Below are 7,290 nucleotides of genomic sequence, written 5' to 3'. Positions count from 1 at the left end.
ATTTTTTATAACAAGCGTACATGTTGGTTAGGTATTAGTTTATGCTTGTATTTATGTCGTATTTGCTTCTTTTCCATGCTTCATATTAATTTCCATGTAAATTCCTTTTCATTTTCATTCTGCATCCCGCTTCCCCTCTTCATACTACTTTTTTAGCATTCACTTGTCAGCTTCTGCTGACTTTTTGCATCTCTTCTGTTTCCTGGTAACTATGGTCATAACAGCATAGTCAACCTTCGTATGGCAGTTTTTTTTCTCAAGCTCACTCAGTTCAATTATTGTCTTGATTTATTGTGCTGTGAATTCTGAATGGTCCGTTTTCATGCAATTGAGCAAAGTATCATTTTTGTTTGCTCATTGCTTTTCAGCACAAAGTTTATGGCATCATTATTCACCTTTTTCTTGTTACAGTTAATTCAGAGGCGATTTTGTGAATCTGCAACTTAGGAGTAAGTTATTGATGCCAAATGGCTTTTTGGAAGAACCCTCGCAATGATAGGAAATCATCATCATCACCTTATTGTTCGACAGTGCCATTGGTTGTTTTTGTGGCCCTATGTTTAGTTGGAGTTTGGATGATGACATCTTCATCCCTAATTCCAGTTCCAACTATGAAATCTACGGATGCCAAAGCAGAGGTAGGAGAACAAGTTCAAGCTTCCTCACAAGCATTTGAAGATAATCCTGGTGTTCTACCTAAAGAGGCAATGCAGGGAGACAATGATACACCATCTCAAGAAAATCCAATTGATTCTGCCCGAGAAAAAGAGAGCCCGAAGAAGAAATACGACATGTCTAATGAAGACGCAGGCAATGGTGGTACAGAAACAGATTCAGGTGGGCAGACGGACGGTCAAAATAAGAATCCAGAGCAAGATTCTGTTAATGGTGAACAGCAGCAATCTCAGACATCTGAAAGACCTGTGCAGTTGAAGAATAAGGTGGACCAACAAGGTGAAGAGAAAATATCAGATCAGAATGATGGGTCCAAGAAGCAACCTGATACCGACAATGGTGGTGATGGGTCCAAGAAGCAACGTGATACCAACAATGGTGGTGATGGGTCCAAGAAGCAACCTGATACCGACAATGGTGATGATCGGTCCAAGAAGAAACCTGATACAGACAATGGTGGTGCAGCAGGGCAGAATCCAAAGGATGAAAAGCAGGCACCGCCATCTGATGAAAAGGATAAAAAACAGGGTCCAAGCGAGTCCTTTCCAGATCCTGCACAAGCTAAAATCTTGAATGCGACCAACGCACAGACCGGGACATGGCAGACGCAGGCTAAAGAGTCGACGGAAGAGAAGGTTGCGCAAGAATCATCAAAGGACCCGACTGTGAATGAGGGATCCGATGGTAAAGGGGAAGATCTTGGGTACACCTGGATCCTTTGTAACGTAACAGCTGGTCCTGACTACATTCCCTGTCTTGACAATGAACAAGCTATTAGACGTCTCAAAACAACGAAACACTATGAACATAGAGAAAGACACTGTCCTGAACTACCGCCCACCTGCCTTGTTCCTCTTCCTAAAGGGTACAGAAGACCAATTGAGTGGCCCAAAAGCAGAGATAAGGTATGCCTTTGGAGGATTAGCTGGATTTGTTTACTCTTTTCCTACAGCATTGGATCTAATCCAAACGGTCATTATAGAGCAGTTGTAGTAGTGGTAGTTAGTAACAAGTGAGCCATCTCATATTGGAATTTATATTGATCAAGATGTTTTTGTATTCTGTATGCTTGTTGCAGATATGGTACTATAATGTTCCACACACCTTGCTTGTAGAAGTAAAGGGCCATCAGAACTGGGTTAAGGTTAGCGGGGAGCATCTCATCTTCCCCAGTGGTGGGACTCAATTCAAGAGAGGCGCTCAGCGTTATATCGACTTTATACAGGAGGTGATCTACACATAGCATGACTAGATCATTACTTTTCTCCATTTGGATGCATCTGATTTATCCTGCCTGAAGGAGATTGTTTACTCTTTGATTTATCCTGACTGATGAAAATTTGATTATCCTTTTGTGTTCTCTGTGATTACCTATCTACAACTGAAGCCCTCTTATGTCTTCTTGGCATACTTTTAGAATATATTAATTCACTTTTCGAGTTTCTTGCTACTTCTGTTATATTTTAAGGCCAACATAATATTGACTACCTGAATAACTATAATTGTATGTTCATATCTGATATGTGCTCCAAGTCTGACCTAAAAATATCTGATCCGCCTCTTCAACTGGAAAGGCCTCAAGCAAGTTACATACTGGTCATTGGTTCTTCTTCATTAGACAGTCTGCAGGTGCAGCTCAGTTCAATTTGAGTTGATTTGCTTGAGTGTCAGCATGATTTACATATTGGTCCAAAATAACCTGAGCTGCCCAACTAAACTTCCTTTCTTGGTCTCCTGGGCTTGGATTTGTGGGCTTGGATTCAGCGGTTAACGAGTTTCAAGATTGGCCACCAAGTCTCAAACTATCATGTCATTTTGTTTATTTTATGTTTTTTTCTCACTTTCATATGAAGTTGGAAGACTATGCATGCAATTGCTAGTTTGGTTACACAATTGTAAAAACTTATTTAATCTATTTTCCTACATGCTTAGTAGATAGAACTTGTAAAGTCACTGTGCGTTGATAATTTTATACTAATCATGGCTTTTATGTTATTAACCTTGTGCCGGAGGAGGCCTGTTAAGTGTAACTTGTTGGTGACATAGTATTCCCTGCAGATTGTGCCCGACATTGAATGGGGAAAAGGACTCGAGTGGTGCTGGATGTTGGGTGCTGTGTTGCCAGTTTCGGTGGTTATCTTTTTGACAATGATGTGCTTACAATGTCATTTGCTCCCAAGGATGAACATGAAGCTCAAGTGCAGTTTGCTCTTGAGCAGGGAATCCCAGCAATATCAGCTGTTATGGGGACACAGAGGCTGCCCTTTCCCAGCATGGTGTTTGATGTTGTCCACTGTGCGCATTGTAGGGTTCCTGGCACATTGAAGGTGGTCCCTTTTCCATCTATTTTTATATCTTCTTTTTCTTTTCTTTTTCTCCTCGTCTTTAAAAGCAGTACATCACCTGTGAGATGCTGAATACAATTCACCCGTCTTTCCTATGTCCTGCCAAATGGTAAAACCTGATTGCATGTGCCTTACATGTGGTAAATTTCTGTTGGAGCTGAATCGAGTATTACGTCCAGGTGGTTATTGTATATGGTCTGCTACCCCAGTTTACCAGCATAACCAGGATGAAGAAGATGCCGAGATATGGAAAGGTAGATTTTCTTTTTACTTATTAAATTAATATGCAAGCATATTCAGAATACTGTCTCAAATTTTAAATATTTGAGTCCTGAACAACTCAGCTAAGCAATGTTTTATTTATACTGGATTCACCTCTTCTAATGGTTTAGTGGATGAATTATGATGGTTTGGAAATCTAGGAACTTTCCTGGTTGTCTGAGTCTATTTACTAGTCTTACCATAGCCAAATTTCTTGGGTGAGCTCTTTAGTTTATAATAGGAATTATTTTTATCATATAGTATGCATGCCTAACAATTCTGGTTTTGGACAACTGAAACAGCCATGACAGAGCTTACAAAGAACATGTGCTGGGATCTTAAAAATATCAAGTATGACAAGGTGAACTAAGTCGGTTTTGCAAATTTTCAGAAGCCTACTTCTAATGACTGCTATGAGAGCAGACAGGAGAATAAACCTCCAATGTGCCAGGAATCAGATGATCCAAATGCAGCATGGTATTATACAGTTTTCTGCTTTTATTTATTACTTTAGTTCAATATTTAGGCTTTAACATTGATGCTGGGTGCACAGGTATGTGCCATTACAAGCATGCATGCACAAGGTGCCCGTGGTTTCATCCGAGCGAGGGGCACAATGGCCTGTACAATGGCCCCTTAGGTTGGAGAAACCACCTTATTGGTTGTCTACTATGTCACATGGGTGCGGGTGCAGGGATTCGGCACTTCCAAAAAACCCGGGTGCGGGGGTGCGGCAGGGGCAAAAATGTAAATATATATATATATATATATCATGTACAGTGTATATGTATGAATGTATGGTAGCTGTTAAGGTCTATGTGTAATGCCCGTAACTCGTGTCAGACACGAGTCTACACGTGTTAGACACGAGTCGGGAGGGGGGTTGGTCTGCTGTGTCGGGCCCGGATCCGGGTTCTCGAAGCCTCGAGAACCTGCGTCTTTTAAAAGATGCAGGTGTCTCGGGCGAGGGGAAAAAACCCTCGCCCCTTCTCTCTCCTCGCCCGTTCTCCTCTCGCTCCTCCCTGCGGCCACCGAGCACCGGCGGCTCGCCGCTGGCCACCTGTTCGCCTCCTCTCTTAGTCCGGCAGACCCCCCGATGACGCAAGCACCCCCCCCTCTTCGTCCCCTGTGTCGCAGGACGTTGGCCATCGAAGCCGACGGCAGCCTCCAAGCTCCGGTGATCCCCCACCTTCGCCGCCTGTGTCCCTCGTCGTTGCCAACCTCCGAGCCTCTTCGCCTCTCTTTCTCTGAGTTCGGCAGTCCTCCCGGCGGCCACCTGCGACATCAGCGGTGACCTCCTGACTGGCGATCGGCTGCGCCAGAACCCCGACGCCGGGAAAGTCGTCGCCCATTCCACTCAGCCTCTCTCCCTGTTACATCGGTGGTCTCGTTTCTTCCGGCCAGCTGCCGTTTACAGATGCCGGCGACAGCACCGTCGCTGTCCCCTCTCTGTTATGGTTGTTGTGGTTCCCGATGATCGCCTCCGTCAGCGAGCAACCCGACGGCCCCGTTATTGTGGCCTTTCGAGGTGAAAAACCCTCCCCTCCTTTTCTTCTCCTTTGTGAGGTTGGTCGATAGGGGGCTGAGCAACCCAAAAAAAAATCCAAAAAAAAATGGACAAAAAACACCCTGGGTGCAGTCAACGCACCCAGGGTCGGGTTGACCGCACCCGGTGCCGCACCCGCGTCGACTGTCGACACGACTCGACGCGGGTGCGGCACCCTGCTAGCCGAATCCCTGTGACATAGGTTGTCTACTTCTCAGACCGGAGTTTATGGCAAGGCTGCACCTGAGGATTTCAAAGCAGATTATGAGCACTGGAAACGTGTTGTGACCAAATCGTACTTGAAAGGTTTTGGAATCAACTGGTCGACAGTGAGGAATGTCATGGATATGAGAGCTGTCTATGGAGGGTAGCTCTCTCTCTCCCTATTATTTATATATTATTCCGATGTGCATGTGTCTCCACGTGCGTGTGTTGTGTCTGCATCATATGGTTGTCCAACTCATGATAATGATGCAAAATTAAGTCTTGATCATGGTTGTGACATGCACATATATCCTCCCCAACATAAATTGTTGACACTGCCCACTAAAAATCAAGTAGATGAATGGAAGAAAATGCTTTTAACTTCCCTCTTAAAAAATAAGTGTGGATGCCATGAGAGGAATTTCATATGTTTGCTGCAGAGCTGGCAACTACTCAACGATTGATTGTTTTTTGTCCTAGAATTGCAGATATCATCGTTTTAAAATTTTCTATTACTCTAGACTAACCATGATTCTGAAATCTTCTTGCAGACTTGCCGCTGTCTTGAAAGATCTGAATGTTTGGGTTATGAATGTTGTGCCAATCGAGTCAGCAGACACACTTCCCATAATTTATGAGTAAGGACTTTTTGGCATCTACCATGACTGGTGTGAACCCTTCAGTACCTACCCAAGAACCTACGACCTTCTCCATTCCGATCACCTTTCCTCCAAGCTCAAGAAGTATGTGATTCATTCTTTCTTCCTGCTCTCATTCAAAGTTATCTGAAGCCACATTATTGAATGATTAATTTTGCTCCTTTGTCTGATGAGTTTGCTGTGGAAATGGTATGATTCTGCAAGAATCTATGGAATTTCCCTCAAAGTACAAATTCTTCGAATGAAACAATTTTCACTACCACCGATTAATACAGTGAACACTCCTCAAGAGTAACCTGCTATATGAGGTATTGGAGTTACCAGCCATAAGCATCTGACCGACGGTCTTTGAAACTGATGGTCCACATTGAATGCTAGTTTTGCTTGGGAGCTTGGGTACTCTCAAAATTTACCATCATTTCTGTGGCAGTGTTTGTTTGTGCTTCTTGGTTTCCAATCTAGTATGAATCTTCAATCACAGTTGGCTTCTCCAAAGCTTCCTCCTCTTGTTATATGTCATGCTTACCGGTTAAGTTTCTGGGTACACTTATCCAGTGGTCTAATTGATGCAGCTTGAGATTTTTAAAACGGCCATTTAAAAATTGTTGGTGCAGGTGTGACATTTTTGCTGTGGTTGCCGAAGTTGACCGGATACTGAGGCCAGATGGTAACCTCATTCTCCGTGATGACATTGAAACCATCAACGCGATTCAGAGCATTGTGAAGTCATTGCAGTGGGAGGTTCGCCTGACTTACTCAAAGGATAAGGAGGGCCTTCTTTGTGTTCAGAAAACATTTTGGAGGCCAGAATTATCTTCAATGTAGAGTGTTCGCTCAGACTCGCTCAAAGGGGTTCGGGTTATTCTTTTATCATTCTTTTGTTCTTTAAAAAAGTTTGATATTTTGTTTCTTTCTTCACTATTTGTTGAGCTTACTAGCCATGCATGTATTAGTTTGGAAGCTTGATGGCTTCAAAAGGAACTCGCATGTTTCTGTTTCTAGCCTGATAGAAATGAAAGGCAGTTACTCTCTTTTTGTCACTATGGTCAGATCTATGCAAGATCGGGTGGTCTGGACCTGGATCCAACTTTAAGGTCGTGTACTTGGTCCAGGCTGACCCAGACTGGACCTGATTTAGGCGGAGGTCTGGATCCAGTTTTGATAATAACGGCCAAATGCAGAAAAATCTGTTATTTTTTAAAATTTCTTACAAGCAAAAATTTCAAACCTTGATCAGATCTTGGGTTTGATTCATAAACTTTCAGACCAGATCCATGTTTACATGTCTTTATACTAAAACAGGAAAAATATATTTTATTTTTAAAATAAGTTTAAGAATATTTTTAATCGAAAAATGAAGGAATGGTTGAATATGAATAAATGGATCATCAGGTCACATTTTCACAAATGAGGGCCTAGGGCGTGCTGTGTATCCTTCAGGTTTGAAAAACAATTTCATTTGAATATGTTATTCCTCATGACGTAAATTTTTTTTACAATATCGAAGTTTCAGTTTCATGATATCTGGAAGAAAGGTTAATATCTTACAACTGGTGTAATTTTCATTCGAATCATACTTTAGAGCATATAATTATATGAT

At 42.6% G+C, this 7,290-nt stretch overlaps 1 pseudogene; it reads left to right on the top strand.

Annotated features, from left to right (window-relative positions):
* The first annotated feature begins 467 nt into the window (after positions 1 to 467).
* On the top strand, positions 468 to 6,515 carry LOC149838270 (putative methyltransferase PMT26; annotated as a pseudogene).
* The last annotated feature ends 775 nt before the right edge of the window (positions 6,516 to 7,290 follow it).

The sequence above is a fragment of the Nuphar pumila genome, chromosome 5 (genome assembly GCF_984573655.1).
Source record: "Nuphar pumila chromosome 5, dmNupPumi1.hap1.1, whole genome shotgun sequence".
NCBI classification, from domain to species: domain Eukaryota; kingdom Viridiplantae; phylum Streptophyta; class Magnoliopsida; order Nymphaeales; family Nymphaeaceae; genus Nuphar; species Nuphar pumila.
The sequence above is the reverse complement of the archived record's forward strand: the minus strand, read 5'-3'. Positions and strand labels throughout refer to the sequence as shown.